The sequence below is a fragment of the Bison bison genome, unplaced genomic scaffold, assembly GCF_000754665.1.
Source record: "Bison bison bison isolate TAMUID 2011002044 unplaced genomic scaffold, Bison_UMD1.0 scf7180017864289, whole genome shotgun sequence".
NCBI lineage: Eukaryota > Metazoa > Chordata > Mammalia > Artiodactyla > Bovidae > Bison > Bison bison.
Window position 1 is genome coordinate 353,583 of NW_011494861.1, and position 17,137 is coordinate 370,719.

At 40.8% G+C, this 17,137-nt stretch overlaps 1 pseudogene across 1 annotated transcript; it reads right to left on the reverse strand.

Annotated features, from left to right (window-relative positions):
• Positions 1-13,390: 13,390 nt before the first annotated feature.
• On the reverse strand, positions 13,391-14,708 carry LOC104995821 (annotated as a pseudogene). Its single transcript, XR_826095.1, has one exon. The product of XR_826095.1 is annotated as a nucleophosmin pseudogene (transcript).
• Between the last annotated feature and the right edge of the window lie 2,429 nt (positions 14,709-17,137).

A 17,137-nucleotide genomic window follows, 5' to 3' on the forward strand; every position in this document is an offset into this window, starting at 1 on the left:
AGTGTGTGTGGGCCTGCTCACTCGTGTCCAACTCTTTGCGACCCCATTGACTGTAGCCTCTCAGGCTCCTCTGTCCATGGAATTTTTCCAGGCAAAATTCTGGAGTGGGTTGCCATTTCCTCCTCCAGGGGATCTTCCTGACCCAGAGATCGAACCCGAGTCTCATGCATCTTCTGCATTGGCAGGTGGGTTCTTTTCCACTGTGCCACCTGGGAAGCCCAGGAGCTGAGTCAAGGGCACTGGTATAAGGCTGAGGAGAGCCAGTTGTTATTTAGCTCTTCCTGTTCACAGGAATGATGCAGAGGATTGTGAATCTTAGGATGGAGCTCTTGATCTTTTGCTTAGTTGGATTCTTGGTTTCAGAGAGGAATTGATCATCTCACTGGGACCTGCTAGAATGGATTCAAGCTATCAAAGGGATTGACAGTCTCCATTCAAATGGTTCCACAGAGCTTTAACTCTCAATGGAATGTTGACTTGCAATCTCTCCATTTTTATCATGTAACTGCATACAGCTGAGAACATCACCGTGAACCAGGAAGTAAGCATCTACCATTAGTGGAAAACTGTCCAAAGAAGTGACTTGTAAAGGACAGGACTCTTGAACACAAATATTTTGGTCCTATACCAGCACTCTTCTCTACTTCTAACTTAAGCTTCTGACTTGAGTGTGCTGTCACCCGTGGATGTGAAATCTGATGTCCTCTCAGTTTTTTGCTTTCCAACCTTGCAGGAATTTCCCCAGCATCCCAGCACCCCTTGAGTTTCACTCCCCACTTGAGTCGTAGCTTTCCAGGAGTTCTGTTGCTTCCTCTTCTTTCTTCCCCGTTTTTACAAACACTGCAGCACAATGACTCTTCCTTGCCTTTTATGAAACCACATAAAGTCATAACAAGCCAATGATAATTCTCCAACAGGGTATATTAGAGTTTTATTCTTTCTATGTGTCTTGGGAAAGGGTGTATGAAATTTGTCTCAAATTTACTGTATTTCTAATGGAGATATGTGATCACTGTTCATTTTTTTCATTTTTCTTTGTCTTGGTACTACAAAGGTAATTAGTTCCTGAACCTTAGTGACACATTTGATGGATAAGGATGAAGTGAGATGATTTTCAAAAACGGTATTTCTCTCTTAAGAACAAAATGAATTCTCTTCAGAGAAGAACAATTCACATGATTGTGAAACAATATGATTTCTGTCTTAAAACTACTTGAAGTCTTTGGAAGGAATGATGCTAAAGCTGAAACTCCAGTCCTTTGGCCACCTTATGCAAAGAGTTGACTCATTGGAAAAGACTCTGATGCTGGGAGGGATTGGGGGCAGGAGAAGGGGACGACAGAGGATGAGATGGCTGGATGCCATCACCGACCCGATGGACATGAGTTTGAGTGAACTCCGGGAGTTGGTGATGGACAGGGAGGCCTGGCGTGCTTTGATTCATGGGGTCGCAAAGAGTCGGACACGACTGAGCGACTGAAGTGAATTGAAGTGAAGTGACTGTTGCTCAGCTGTGTCTGACTCTTTGTGACCCCACAGACTGTAGCCTGCCAGACTCCTTTGTCCATGGAATTCTCCAAGCAAAAATACTGGAGTGGGTTGCTATTCCCTTCTTCAGGGGAACTTCCTGACCCCGGGATCGAACCTGGGTCTCCTGCATTGCAGGCAGATTCTTTACCACCTGAGCTACCAAAGGACCCATAAAACTATTTGAAGCACTGAAATTTCTACTAATCTGGAATAAGACAAAAGTTAATTTTGGTAGATTCACTGTGTATAAAAAAGGATGCATTCATCATAAGCAGCATTTTAAAGCAATAAATAGCATTAAGGGTTGTTTCAAATGTAAAACACAACCTCAAAAGACAAAGGAAAATTGAAATTTGCCAAAGTTTACCAGAATGTGTATATATACAAATTTACAGGTTCAATTTTCATGCCATTAGCTATTGAGCCTAGTAGACAAACATATTTAGGTATCATTTTTTATTTTCCTTTTTAAGTTAATAGACTTTATTTTTACTATAATTAAAGAGGTTTACAGAAAAATGGAGAGTTGCCATACTGCTCCCTCTTCTCACATGCAGAATTTCCCTTATTCTTCACATCTTGCTTTGCTGTGGTGGATTTGCTACAACTGGTAAACGCATACTGATCTATCACTATTGAAGTGAAGTGAAGTCGCTCAGTCGTGTCCGACTTTTTGCGACCCCATGGACTGTAGCCTACCGGGCCTTTCCATCCATGGGATTTTCCAGGCAAGAATACTGGAGTGGGTTGCCATTTCCTTCTTCAGGGGAACTTCCTGACCCAGGGATCGAACCCAGGTCTCCCACAGTGTAGGCAGACACTTTACCGTCTGAGCCACAAGGGAAGCCTTGTAAACCCATATTGATATATCACTATTAATTAAAGTCAATAGTTCACTTTAGGGTTCCCTATTTGTGTTGTCCAGTTCTATGGCTTTTGACAAATGCGTAATGTCCTATATCCACCTAATGGTATTGTATTGAATAGTTCTATCATCTTAAAATTTCCCTGTGTTCTGCCTAGTCATCCCTCCTTCCTTCTCCCTGAATTCCTGGCAGCTTGGAATTTAGGGAGAATGGACAACACAGTAGAGACTGTGTTTTTGCTGTCTCTATAGTTTTGCATTTTTCTCAAATGTCATGTAGTTGGAATGATATAGTATGTAGTCTTTTCAGACTGGCTTCTTTCACTTAGCAGTATGCACTTAAGATCTTTCCATGACTTAGTAGCTCATTTCCATTTATTTTATGAATGTACCATACCTTAATCTATTCACTTATTGATGGACATCTTGGCTGTTTCTAATATTTGGCACTTATGAGTAAAACTTCTATAAATGTTCATGTGTAGGTTTTTGGGTGGACGTAATTTTTCAACTCACTTGAATAAATACCAAGGGGCACATTTCTGGATCGTATGGTAAGACTGTTTAGTTTTGCAGGAAATTGCCAAGCTGTATTCCCTTCAGCAATGAATGAGAGTTCTTGTTGCTCCACATCCTAATTGGCATTTGATGTTGAATTTGGATTTTCACCATTCGAATTATTGTGTCATGGTATCTCACTGTTGCTTTGATTTGCGATTTTTCTAATGACATGTGATGCTGAACAAATTTCCATATACTTATTTGCCATCCATATATCTCCTTTAGTAAAATGTTTGTTCAGAGCTTCTGCCCATTTTCAAATGGAATCCCAAAGTGTTTAGTAATTAATTAATTGAAAAGTTTATTTTCCCTATTGTTGAGTTTTAAGAGTTCTTTGTAAATTATGGATATAATTTGCCAGATACTTGTTTTGAAAACATTTTCTTTCCATCTGTGGCTTGTCTATGCAATTTCTTAAGGGATTGTCTTTTTAAAACTAGGTGTGTTACACAAATAAGCAGTTTTCTTGGTTTTCTGGGAGTGTCCAGTTACAATGTTATGAAAGAGGAAGACAGGGAGATTTTATTTTAGTAAGAAAAGTTCTCTTAACTATGATATCGTAAAATGAATTATCACAGGGACTCAGAGGAACATGTAAATGTCAAATTTCGTAGAATACACTGTAGGGGTAATTGGTGTCCTTTAAGAAGTAAACCCATACTAGTGGGACATGTATGTTCTCGCACAGGCCTGGTGCTCGTGACCTTTTATCCTGAAACTTCTGTCTTGCGCTCACTCCATTCTTTTAATTTCCTTCTCTCTTGACTTACTGATCACCCACCATTTACATCTCAGTCTGAACCCCTCATGTTTATTGTCCAATGTGTGGTATTGAATCAAGAGCTTGGGCTTTCTCATCAGGTAGGTTGAGCTCAGCTCTCTGATCTGTAAATCACAAGCTATGTGACTTTAGGGAAGTTGTTATCTTCTTATAGCCTGTTTCCTTCTGTGCCTGCCCAAGAGTTAGTTGAGAAGATTAACTAGTATGTGTAAAACATTTAGCATTGTGCCTGGCTCTGGTGCTCAGTTAATGTGTATCTTCTCCCCATCCTTTTTATTTTTGCTGTATATTCTCCCTACCTTTATAGCCTATAACTCTTTTTGACTTTCAGTTTTCCTTGTTTGAGGCTGAATATTTCTCCAAATAACATTGAAAGTGATAACTCCCTTCCTTCCTCCCAAGCAATTCCTCTCTTATAAGTGTCCTGTGGTCAGCCCCACGTGGTCTGTTCTGGTCTCTTGGTAAAGCCCCCAAACAGACATAGTTAACTGAGTCTTGGACCTGCAGCTTCCCTTTCTCCTTTAGCTGTTGCTATTTCTACCCTTTTTAGAGGCACTGAATTCATTTATACTAACAAGTATTTAGTGATGAACTACTATGTACTTAGCATTGTGATGCAGTTGAGGGGCTCACAAAAAGGAAGAGAACGTCTTTCCTTCAGATTGATGATCTACTTGGAGAGACAAGATATAATGGTAAAACCGACCCCAATATTAGACAGGGTGTGCCTAGAGGTTAGGTACAGTCACGTGAGCTGGTGCTTTTGTAGTATTCACTGGTATGTCACCCAAGTGACCACTACCCAGGTTTGGGCCCTGGACTCTGACCAAGAGAGATACCTGTTGGCTAAAGGAATCCAGAGGAATGAACACAGCCTTGATAGTGAGGGACAATGAAGAGAGGTTTATAGCATGATTGGAGTCAGTAGCTGGGGATCATTGGAGACTATAGAAACCAGCTGCTCTGAGGAGTGGGAAAGAATCTGACTATTAGACACAGGTTCCAGGAATAGGAGAATCTTCACTTTTTCCTCTCTCCCACTTTGTTCCTACCAATTTACTGTTAGTTTTATGGCTATGGACAAACATCTAGTGAGAACCAAAATTTGCAAGACTTCCATTATGAAATAAAATTACTAAATTTAATGTCAGATTTTGTCTTAAAAAAATTCAATGCTTATTTATTTATTTTTTTTAAATAACCAACCTGGGTGCAAAGACTACTTTAGAAATCTTACAGAATGAAAAAAAAGTAAATGCATAAGACAAATGAGACATTGGGAAAAAAAGTGTGGGGGATACTAGATGAATCCAGGAGTGAACTTAGAATGTAACATTTATGCTATAAAGTTCCCTACATTTGTTGGAGTTGGGCCTGTCTAGGAACTAACCAGAAAAGTGAACATGATTGTTTACAAAATTTATAGGATTCCCTAGGTAACAGTCAATCCGTGTAGGAATGTAAGAGGAAAGTAACCATTCCTGATACTAGGCCATGGAAAGTTTTTTCCCTCAGGGCCTTCATATAAAGATTTAGAATTTAAAAATTTGACTTCAACTTTTGTAAGAATTTCATTGTATGAGGGAAGGAGGAGAATGTTTACTAATCAGAAACCATCATCTTTGATTTCTTTACATCAAAATTATAGGTGCTCTGTGACAACCATACTTAAGGCTGATTAACATTGTTGTATGGCAGAAATCAACACAACATTATAAAGCAACTATCTTCCAATTAAAAAAAATTAAAGGGTAAATTAAAAAAAACTTTGCTTTTATACAAAAAAATTTATAGGCTTTCTTTTCTACTTGAATATACCCAAGACCTCTCCAAAATTTCCTCATGATCAACAAGGGAAGAGGGGGAGGGATCCTCATGACATTAAGAAAGGAAAGATGAGACATCTTGACATTGAATCCCCCATATTATTTCCTCTCCCTTACTTTCTGCTACGGACAATTCCTTGTGGCTCAGCTGGTAAAGAATCTGCCTGCAATGTGGGAGACCTGGGTTCAATCCCTGGGTTGGGAAGATCCCCTGGAAAAGGGAACACAGCCCACTCCAGTATTCTAGCCTGGAGAATTTTCCATGGACTGTACAAAGAGTGGGACACAATTGAGTGACTTTCACTTCACTTTATGGATAATTATTTTCCCCTTAAAATTTGTATGTTGAGGTCCTAATACCCAGCACCTAAGAATGTGACTGCATTTGGAAACAAGGCCTTTAAGGAAGTGACTAAGTTAAAATGATTTCATTAGGGTGGGCCCCAATCTAGTGGGACTGATGTCCTAATAAGAAGAGATTAGGACACACAGACAGCGGCCCATCCCTGGTATGCACAGAGAGGCAACCATAAGAGGACACAGCAGGAAGGCAGCCAAACCGGCCGAAACCTTGACCTTGGACTCTGAGCCTCTACGACTCTGAAGAAACAAATTTCTGTTGTGAAATCCATCCAGTATGTGATACCCTTTTATGGCATGCGTGTGTAGTCACTTCAGTCATGTCCGACTTTTTGCAATTCCATGAAACATAACCCATCAGGCTCCTCTGTCCATGGAATTCTCCAGGCTAGAATACTGGGGTGGGTAGCCTTTCCCTTCTCCAGAGGATCTTTCTGACCCAGGGATCAAACCTGTTTCTCTAGCGTCTCCTGCATTGGCAGGCAGGTTCTTTACCACTAGTGCCACCTGGGAAGCCCTAATAAATGACATACCTTCTAATTGGTCTTATATGCCACTGCAAGATTCCCTTGGCTCAAATTTACTTTGATCATGTCAGTATTCTTTTGAAAAACTGAAAGTTTAAACTTCCTATTCTCGTATTTATGATTTTCAAAAATCTGACCCCAATCTGCCTTTCCCCAACTTAATCCACACTACACAAACCTCCTCTAGTAAAACAGCTCCATATCATCTCCCAGGTGTGCTTTGTATCTTTCCTCATTCTATGTGGAATATTGAAATTTCCATCCTTTGAGATCTTACCCATCCCTCAGTATCCATCATCTCAACTTCCCACTCATCTATAAAGCCTTTGATTATCTTAATTATTAAAAGCATTTTTTCCTCTTCTGAGTTCTTACAACATTTTGTCATTATTTATTCACAAGTCTATTCCTCCTGTTTGAGGGTAAGATCCTGAAAAGTTCAAGTCACATTTTTATGCCTATATGTAAAGTTCCTAGCACAACTTCCAAAGAAAAAGTGATTCATTCATTTATTCATCCGTACATTGCTCTTAGCCACGTGTTATATTAGTCTGTAGAGGATACAATAGAGAACAAAACAAATGTGGTCTTTGCCCCAGGGGACTTACCTCCCATTGGAGATGCAGATAAATGAGTAATCAAGTAGGTTAGAGGTTGTTGTTAGCACCTTGATAGAGAATAATGTCATGACTTATTTCAGATAGTGTGCTTTGGGAGGGCCTGCTAAGGAGGTGCCATTGAAGCTAAGACATGTAGGGAAGAAACCAGCCCCAAGAAGCAGGTTAAGCAAGGAATGAATTTTGTGCTCCAACTAACATGCTTAGAGCACAGTGAACAAGAGGGAGTGTGGCTGGAGGTGAGGGCAGAGAGGAGGCGACCACTAGGTCCTGCAATGCCTTGGGAAGGGGTTTGGGTTTTCTTAGGAAGCCTTCAAAGAATTTTAAGCAGGCAGGTGTCATGGAATGCTTTAAAAATCTCTCTGCTATGCAGAGAATAAATTGTAAGAGTGAAAACATGGAGACATATTAGGAGACTATTGTGGTATCCAGGTTAGAAGTGGTGGGTTGCAAACTAGGGTGGCAGTGGAGAAAGAAGTGGATGAGGTGTAACATTTTGGAGGTGGCCTTACAGATGGATAGGATGTGGGGAAACTGAAGAAGAAGGATTACTCCAAGATTTCGGTTTCTATTAGCAATGTTTTTCCTTATTTAATTGTAAAATAGGACCTAATGATTAAAAATAGTCTTACACAATATACACATACACACACTATAGGAAAATAAAGGCTCCCAACTTTGTTAAATTATGCTTCCCTAATAGCTCAGTTGGTAAGGAATCCACCTGCAATGCAGGAGACCCTGGTTCGATTCCTGGGTCAGGAAGATCCATTGGAGAAGGGATAGGCTATCTACTCCAGTATTCTTGGGCTTCCCTTGTGGCTCGGCTGGTAAAGAATCTGCCTACCATGCAGGAGACCTGGGTTGGGAAGATCCTTTGGAGAAGGGAAAGGCTACCAAATCCAGTATTCTGGCCTGGAGAATTTCATGGACTATCCATGGAGTTGCAAAGAGTCAGACATGACTGAGCAACTTTCACTTTCATTTGTTAAATTCTACTTGTCAAGGACAATAGCTTTAATAGTTGAATATATGCTGGGAGCTGGCCTGAGGAGCTCCACCTGTGGCAAAAGTCATGAGGGAGGAGGCTCGGCATACGCAAAGGCGGGGTCGAGCCTCAGGAGTCCCCCTGGAAATTCTCGAGCATCTACCCCCAAAACCAGAGTCTGCCTACTTTCTGCTTTGTGCTCTCACCTACACCTCTGACTTTATGGGGGTCTGTCCCCCACTACCTCTCTCTGAAAAAAGAGTTAGCTTACAGCTCCAGTTAATAATTCCTGGGTGTGACAGTGTTTCAACCTACAAACTCCTTTGGAAATCCTCTAGCCTGCCTGAATAGGTTTTTCCGGCCACATGTGATTGTTCAGAGCCTCCCAACTGTGAGAGGCAGGAGATGTTCTAAACTGTCTAAATACAGATTCCTTTGAGTAATTAAAAGATTGATTAGAAATTGTATTGGTGAAGGGTTTTTCACTTGTTGGGCCAATGTTTACTGCTAAGTCTCCATATCCCTTACCTACTGTGTCCTTGGCAGTGTATTGATTGATATAATGGGTGTATAGAAATGTAAGTAGTAGCCTCAATGTTTGTAACTTTGGACCCTTGAGTTAATTCTTTTTTGGATTGAGCCCACCTCACCTTTGCCCTATAGGAATGCAACTTTATCTAATGCTTTTTGGAGGCTGGTGCCTGACTTTAGAATAATCACCTTTAGAGAAAAATAAGTTTCTTAAAATGTTAACAGGCCTCCTGGCCATAAGATGATGTAAATCACCTAAACTTTTGCATATGATAAGTTTGAAAGCCTGGCTTCAATTAGGATCAGGAACTGCTGTCCTTGCATGACTATACCCCTTCCCCCATTATCCTCTATGCACAACTTAAGGTATAAAACTACTTTGGAAAATAAAGTACGTCCTTTTTTTCACCAAAATTTGGTCTCCCCATGTCGTTCTTTATTTCACCTTCTGGCTGAATTTTTCCTCTGAGGCGGGGAAGCTTGTCAAGCCTACTAATTTTGCCTGGGCTTCTAAGATCTGACAGGGGGAGGCCTTAGTGTCTCCTCTCCTTCGGGAGAACGGGAGGATGCCTGCCACCTTCGTAGGTGACGTAAATTCCCTGCTTTGGAATTTTATTCAGCCTCTTTTCTTCACTGAATTTCTTCGCTGAGCTATCCTTATTTCACCACTCTTTATATCCTTAATTAACGTTTAATTAAACAGTTGTTTCCTGATCCTCGCTGATACCATCCCCGCTTTGAATTCCCTGGATCCACCGGAGCTGGACCCTGGCAAATATATGTTTAACACATATACATACACACACACACACACACACACACACATATTTTTAATGCTTGTGGGTATATGTGTGTGGTAAAAATGGAAAAAGAATGTCATTCAAAGCAAAAACCAGCTATAGCCACCTCTAACCTCTCTGGCATAGCAGAAGTCTATCTTATGTAAACAGTATCTTACTTAGAAAAATTACCTTGGAGGCCTTTTTGGTGAGTGTCCTGGGGAGAGAGGGGAAAACAAAGTGAAAGGTGAATTACTCTGAAAAACCAAGTGAGGGGATAGCCTGATCTGTGGGTAGCCTGGGAGAGAGTTTCTGAAAATGAAAGATGGAGGGAGAGGGGACACAGATGGAGGGGCTATCCAGTAGGGAGCTGAGGAAATCCTTGGTATGTAGTGGATGTGATCAAGGAACTTTGGAACAGGAGTGACTCTTATTTCTACACGGTTCTCAGCTTTGCTGGACTCCCTCCTAAATTTTCATTAAACTTCTGTTACACATGACAGTTTCTAGTGGTGATTTAGCTTAAAGCTAAATAAAAATAGGAAATTGGTATTTAGCATGAGCAAGGCAGTCTTGGCAGTCTTGTGACTGATTGCCACAGGTAGTGAGAGTCAGGTAGTTGAGAGTAAGGAGAATCAGGCTACAGAGTAGATAGGAAATAGATATGATTTCTTATCTCTGTTCTACGGATGAAAAATTCCCTCAGTTTGAATTTAGGGACTTAGGTACTTGTGCCATTTTATTTAAGTAGTTAAAAAATATTTTATCCCTAAGGGTGGGCAGCAGAATTTGATTGTGTGTGTGTGTATGTGTAACATATGAACTGTGTTCAGTGTAGATCCAGGTATCTGGCTATAGTTCTTTCATTATTTAAAATGCATCAACATCCCTGGCAAGGTATGACAAAAGCAGTAGTGGGCAAGAAATCTTTGCATTTCAGGGTCTTGGATGGCCCCATAAATAAGAGTTGGCAGCATTGTTAGGTGACTTTTAAATTTAGGTTTTTCACCTATAAGTTGAAGTTTTTCAACTTCAGCATTTAATTATTCTGTATTTGAAAGGTCACTAGAAACCAAGAGTTTTTTTTGTTTTTTTTTTTTAATAGTGTTGAAACTGGAAAAAAAAGTTTAATCAATTTCCATTCAAACCAAGCTCCCCTCTTGCATTTTTTTCCCTTTGGGGAGGTTATGGGGTAGATAGAGGTTGTGGAGAACAAGGCGGTTATTGTTTTTGTGAAACTTTTTGGTTTTGACTCTGACCTTTATCTTATAATAGAAGGTAGGGTGTTCTGTATTAAATGGAAGAAACCTGTGGTGAGGGAACAAAGAAACCGTAATAGGGGAAGCTTAGATATAACCTAACAGAGAGCCCATATTGTCTAGGGAGAATCATTTAGTAGCAGTAGATAAGTTCTAAGTAGGACAATGGGGTGACCTGTAGCTGAATTCCAAAGATCAGTAGTTCAAGGACATTTCATAGGCTTCAGAAATCTATTTGTCTTGCCAATATTGATCAATACCACCCTCTTTCCCCCTACCTATATTCATAGGTCTTCTTTTTTTATTTTTTTTAATTAGCTTATTTATTTTAATTGGAGGCTAATTACTTTACAACATTGTGGGTTTTGCCGTGCATTCGCATGAATCAGCTCTTCTTGATTCTCATTATGTTTAGGAAAACACTGGCATATTCAGATGCCTTCAGAAAAACAAACAAAATCTTCAGGGTTACTCAAATCCACCCACAGCCACATCCTTCCAAACATGCTTATTTCCATAAGACCTATGTCTTTAGAAGATGGGAGGAAGGAAGAGATGTGAAAGGTTTTAGATCCAGTTCACCCTTTAGTATTTCCCAGATTTATAATATGCATAAATGATAAAAGTGAGGTTTTATTCTTGGTTCTGTTGTTGATCTTGGGAAATTTCTAAAGAACCTAGGTGTTTTTTGTAACAAAGAACCCCAGGGCTTTGTCAGGACCAAACTACTTTAAATCTTTTGCATGTTATTAACTTAATAAATGATTTTGCTTTCAACTTTTGTTGTTCTAGGTTATATACTTGCTTGCTAATCACAAGAAAGTGATTATTTCAGCTTTTTTTTGCTTTTTTTTTCATGAGATTCTTATTTTGTTTGCAGTTAGATTTATCACTTTCTAGGGTACTCCACAGAAAGCATAGTTACCTTGGGACACCAAATGCTTCATGAAAGTAATGATCTGGCAGCTTGTTAGAAGGGAAAACCAAATAACCAAATGAACCGTCTGTTTTTCCCTTTCCTTTAGACTCAATCAAAAGAATCCACAGTAAGTCTTCAGAAGGTGCTACCCCTAATCCCAGCTGGGGAATTCCTTGGTTCTTTCCAACAATTATGGTTTACCAAGAACTGTCCTTACTTTGTGCTGTAATCTACAGCATCTATAACACCATGCTTGCTCAAGAAGTTGCCTGCTTTTTGGCGTGAATGCCTACCATGTTTAGGCAAGAGCAACTTGAAGCAGAGAACTCTTTTAGGACAAAGACAGTGTCTTATTCATCTGTTCATCCCTAGGGCTTAGAACAATGCCTGGGACAATGTAAAGTGTTAAGTGTTAATCGCTCAGTCATGTCCAACTCTGCGACCTCATGGACTATAGCCCACCAGGCTCCTCTATCCATTGAATTCTGTAGGCAAGAATACAGAAGTGATTAGCCATTCCCTTCTCCAGGGGATCTTCCCAACTCAGGGATTGAAGCTGGGTCTCCTGCATTGTAGGCAGATTCTTTACCATTGAGCCAACAGGGAAGCCCAAAGGGACACTATTTACCAAGGGTGTTGAGGAAGATCACTTCGGGATTGATCTCAAAATGGTGCAGCTCTCTGCATCCTGGCCGCACGTTGGGAAACATGTTCCTGGTTCTTTGGTAAAGAACTCTGTGAATTAAAATACCAGGCCTTCTTTGGGGATTGACTCTGAGCTGCTGGGATAATAAATTGTTAATAACAGGAATTCAGAAGTAGAAGTCACAGTGACGAGATTTGCAGCTGCCAGTGGCTGGTCTCTTAACTCTGGTGGGAGCAAGGACCCACTGCCAAGTGGTCAATGTGTTCTGAGCAGAGTAACGATTGTAAGGATAGAGGCTGCAGTGAGAGAGGTTGGCATCTATTCAGCGCAACAGGAAACCCTGGGATACCAGGGAAAGGTAAGAGTTGGGAGTTTGGAGACCATACCAACAAAGTTCAGGGATTGAGGAGGTCAAAGACACTCAAATTGCTGTCCATCATGGGCAGATGAGGGCCTGGGGGTAGAACAGGGTAGTCGCAATACTCATAGATCCATTGAGTCAAACAGTTGATTTGATGAACAGACAGAGATGGCAGCTGGCTTTCTTAACAAGTCCATGATTCCATCGTTTTAGTGAGAGCAGATGGTTTGTGAGTTCCCAAGAGAAAATTGTGCTGTTGAGCAGAGATGCCATTTTCCCATGAGGGAGGGGTGTTTGAGCAAGTGTGTTCTCTATATGAAAGGCCTCTGGAGATTAGATCAGATGTGCAGTTGGGGTTTGCGTAGGGGCAGCCCACAGGTGAGAGGCACCTCATTAAGTTTGTGTCTGAGTGGGCTGAGCAAGTGGGGAGGTTGCGAGGAGCCCCACAGGCTTCAGAACGTTGTCAGTTCCAGTCCCGTGTGAGTGGTTCGCTGGCTGCACACCTGCTGCTGTGTCTCTAGCACAGCTCTGCGTGCACACTTTGAAAGTGTTCTCACATGTAGATCCTGTTTATGTAAGAAGTTAGATCAAACACCCCCACAGTGCTTTAAGTACACACTGGATGGGTATCCTCTTAGCCCTGCCGTGACTCAATACACAGAGCAGAAACGCTGCTCTGTTCTCTAGACTCTGAATTTCCAAAGTAGAATCACTTGAGAATCACAGAAAACCATCCCTCTCTCAATAAGTGCTGTCCTGGCCAGCTAACCTCCATGGCTTGCACTGCTGCAGGGCTGGGGGTTATTGATTAAAGGAAAAAAAAAACAATTTTTTTAAAGATTTTTTTTTTTAATGGACAATTTTTTTTTTTTACTTTATTAAAATACTGAGTTTATTTCACATGTATATTTTTGTCTCCCCACCATTTCCATCTGTCTGACCACCACTACTACTATTCCTATCATAACATTCCATACATACTTAAAACCAAGCAAAGGGTGGAGTTCCATCTTTAAAAACTAAACAGGCATTTTGGACAACACATTCTTGGCAATGGAACGTGGACAACATTTATCAGACACGGTAGGGAAAGTTCTTACTCTGCATTATAAAAAGGACAGCCAGATATCAACTGTTACAGAAATGAAATAAGACAGAAAATTTTTAACAAACTATTTAAACTATTTTCTTAAAGAGACTTCCTCCACTGCCAGAGATCTTGAATAGCCTCCTGGTCAGTCATCCGGAAACAATTCTTCACATAATTGATAAACTTGGCTTCCACTTTGGGAAGGGAACCACGTTTTTCTATACTTGCTTGCATTTTTGCTTTAATGTCTTCTACAGAGCTAGGTCCTTTCGGTGTTTTAGGTGTTTTTTCCTGTTTTTTGAAGGATTCTTGACCTTTTGATCTTGGTGTTGACGGTTTTGAGTCTTTTCCATTTTGGTTCGATTTTTGTGCGTTTTTGGCTGGAGTATCTCGTACAGATTTCTTTACTGGAGCTTTTTCTTCAACTTCCTCATCAAAATCGTCATCATCTTCATCATCATCATCATCGTCGTCATCATCTTCATCTTCATCAGCAGCAAGCTTCACTTTCTTCTGGGGAACCTTGCTGCCACTTCCAGGGGCAGAACGCTTTCCAGATATACTTAGGAGTTTCACCTCCTCCTCCTCCTCTTCTTCTGACTCTGCATCTTCCTCCACGGCTACTAAGTGCTGTCCACTGATATGCACAGGCCCTGAACCACACTTCAGCCGTAAGACCACAGGTGGTGTAATTTCAAAGCCCCCAAGAGAAACCGTTGGCTGTACAGACATTTCCAAAGTTGCCAGTGTTACTTTAATTGGACTGCCTTCATAATTCATCGCCTCTGCTTCAACAACGTGTAACTCATCCTTTGCTCCAGCCCCTAAACTGACCGTTCTTAAAGATAACTGGTGCTCATTTTCATCATTATCCACCTTGAAGTGATAATCTCTGTCAGCCTTTAGTTCACAACTGAAAAGATAGTTCTGGGGCCTCAAGGGGCTCATGTCCATGTCCATTGAATCCTCCATGGGTTGGCTGCACGCACTTATGTGGGAGAGAAGCCGGACGGAATTGAAAGACTACTATTGGAACCAGCAGCCGTGTAGGACGGAATCACACCAGGGTTAATGGACTATTTTTAAAATCTTTATTTAATTAGTTACAATATTGCTTCCATTGTTTATGTTCTGATTTTTTGTTTTTTTTTTTTGTTTTTTGGCTGCCAGGCGTGTGGGCTCTTAGCTCTGTGACCAGGAATCGAACTTGCACCCCCTGCATTGAAAGGTGAAGTCTTAACCATTGGACCTCCAGGGAAATCCCAGAAAAACCAAAATTAATATAAATGAATCACTTACTTTTTCATGTTCACTTTCTTCCATTCTGAAGCTCTCCTTCCTCTCTCTAGTATTTTCCTATCATCTTTCTCTTCAGTTAATTGGAATGAATTGCTCAACAAACTTGTTATTCAAACATGAGACATCTTTTTGCTCTTTAACTATCTGTTTACCTGCTACACATTTTCTCAGCAAGGAAGCCAAAATTTCTCTTGAGGTTCTCCTACTTAAATTGCCTAGTAACTTCAGGGTTAACGCTATGTAAAAACAGAATGGGGGTCTGGTCAGTGGGGACTGTGAAGACCAGTCTTGCACCTCTCTGCAGCAGGGCTTGTCCACAGCAGCGGTGGTACCCTTGGTGGCCCTGACACCTCCATTTTATGCAGCGGTTCTTCATCTGCACTTGGCCTCTGTTGGCTTTCATATGGCTCTAGCAGAAGGTTCTTTTGGTTCACACACACAGACAACTAGGGGCAGAAACTGACCAACACTGAGAGGTTTAGTTGGGTTCTAATAACTACAGCGAAAGAAAGTGAAGTCACTCAGTCATGTCTGACTCTTTGCGAACCCATGTACTGTAGCCTACTAGGCTCCTCCTCCATCCATGGAACTTTCCAGGCAAGAGTACTGGAGTGGGTTGCTATTTCCTTCTCCAACTACAGTGAAAAGAGAGTCAATATTCTCCACCTTTTCTGGTGACCATTATCACCCAAATGGTAGCACTCTTTTAAAGCCACAGAAAATTCAACATCTCTTTAATACTTTTCTCCTATGAAAAGAGTGCTTCATTGTGGTGGACAGAATATAATCATTCATAAATCCACTTTCCTCCCGTTCACATAGGAAGACTTCATTTTCTAGCCTTCCTTGCTTCAAGGTGGAAACTGTGATGAGAAACACACAGAAAATATGGGCCCATGTGCCCTATTGTCCCCAGGTTTTGCCATAAAACCTTTCCACGTGCCCTTTGCTTTATCTGCATGGCTGAAAGTAAAGGATTCCAAGATGGTAAAACCATGAGTAGGGAATAGCCTGAGCCCTGAGTCACTGCTTAGAGGAAAGTCACCTATTAATAAGAAAGTAGTCAGTCTGCACGATCTCTTGGGAGCATGAGAAATATGTCTTTATTTTGTGAAGTCTTGAGATTTAGGGGTCTAATTGTTATCATAGAAGAGTCTATCCTTCTTTAACCAGTACACTTATTACTCAAGGCAATTTGTCACACCCCTAACCCAGACAATGTCATCCAGCTTATTTTTGCATAAGCAAGAGGAGCCTTTTATATTTACCCACAGTGAACAGAAAGGTTTGCTTCAGAAGGACTTGCTTACTGACTCCTAGACTTTAAAGGGGTTGACATTTCTAGGACTACACCTACATCAGTCAGCTTGGCTCAATTATACTATGATAAAAAATGACCTCCAAATCCAAGTGGCTCCTATCAACAAAGGTTTATTTCTTGCTCAATTTACATTTCCATCACTGGTCAGTTGAGGCTCTTGCTCCATATCTTCATTGTGAGACCCAGAATGACGATGCAGCCTCTATCTGGGGTGTTGCTAGGCTCATGGAAGAGGGAAGTGGTCCCCAGTGAACTTCATGCTAGCTCTTAAACTTCTGCTTGTAATTGGCAAGCATAACTTCTGCTTGCATTTGATGGAACAAAGCTTACACGGTTAAGCCTGATGTCATGGAGGGTGACATATAATCCTGCAGGGAAGAATACTACAGAAAGGGGAACTGGAATGTTTGAAAGAATAATAACATTATCTATCAAAATCCTCAAGGTACACCCTTCTTATTTTTGGTCTTGACAGGCATCCTGTTATTTTTTAAAAGGTGTAGGATAGGATGCTAGTGGGCATTTGCTTAACTTAAATATTTTGAAAATGCATCCTTCCCTAGTGTTGAGTCCAGAAAGAGGCTTACTTCTTTTTTTTTTTAATTTATTTATTTTAATGGAAGGCTAATTATTTTACAATATTGTCTTGGTTTTGCCATAAGGCTTACTTCTTAAAAGAAAGACAAGAGTATCAACTAAGAAACTCGGTGCTCTTTATTTTTATTGGAGTATAATTGCTTCACAGTGCTGTGTTTCTGCTGCACAATGAAGTGTATCGGCTATATGTATACAAATATCTCCTCCCTCTTGGACCTCCCTCCCACCTCCTCTGCATCCCACCCCTCTACCAAAACCGTCCTTGGATCCAAGAATATGA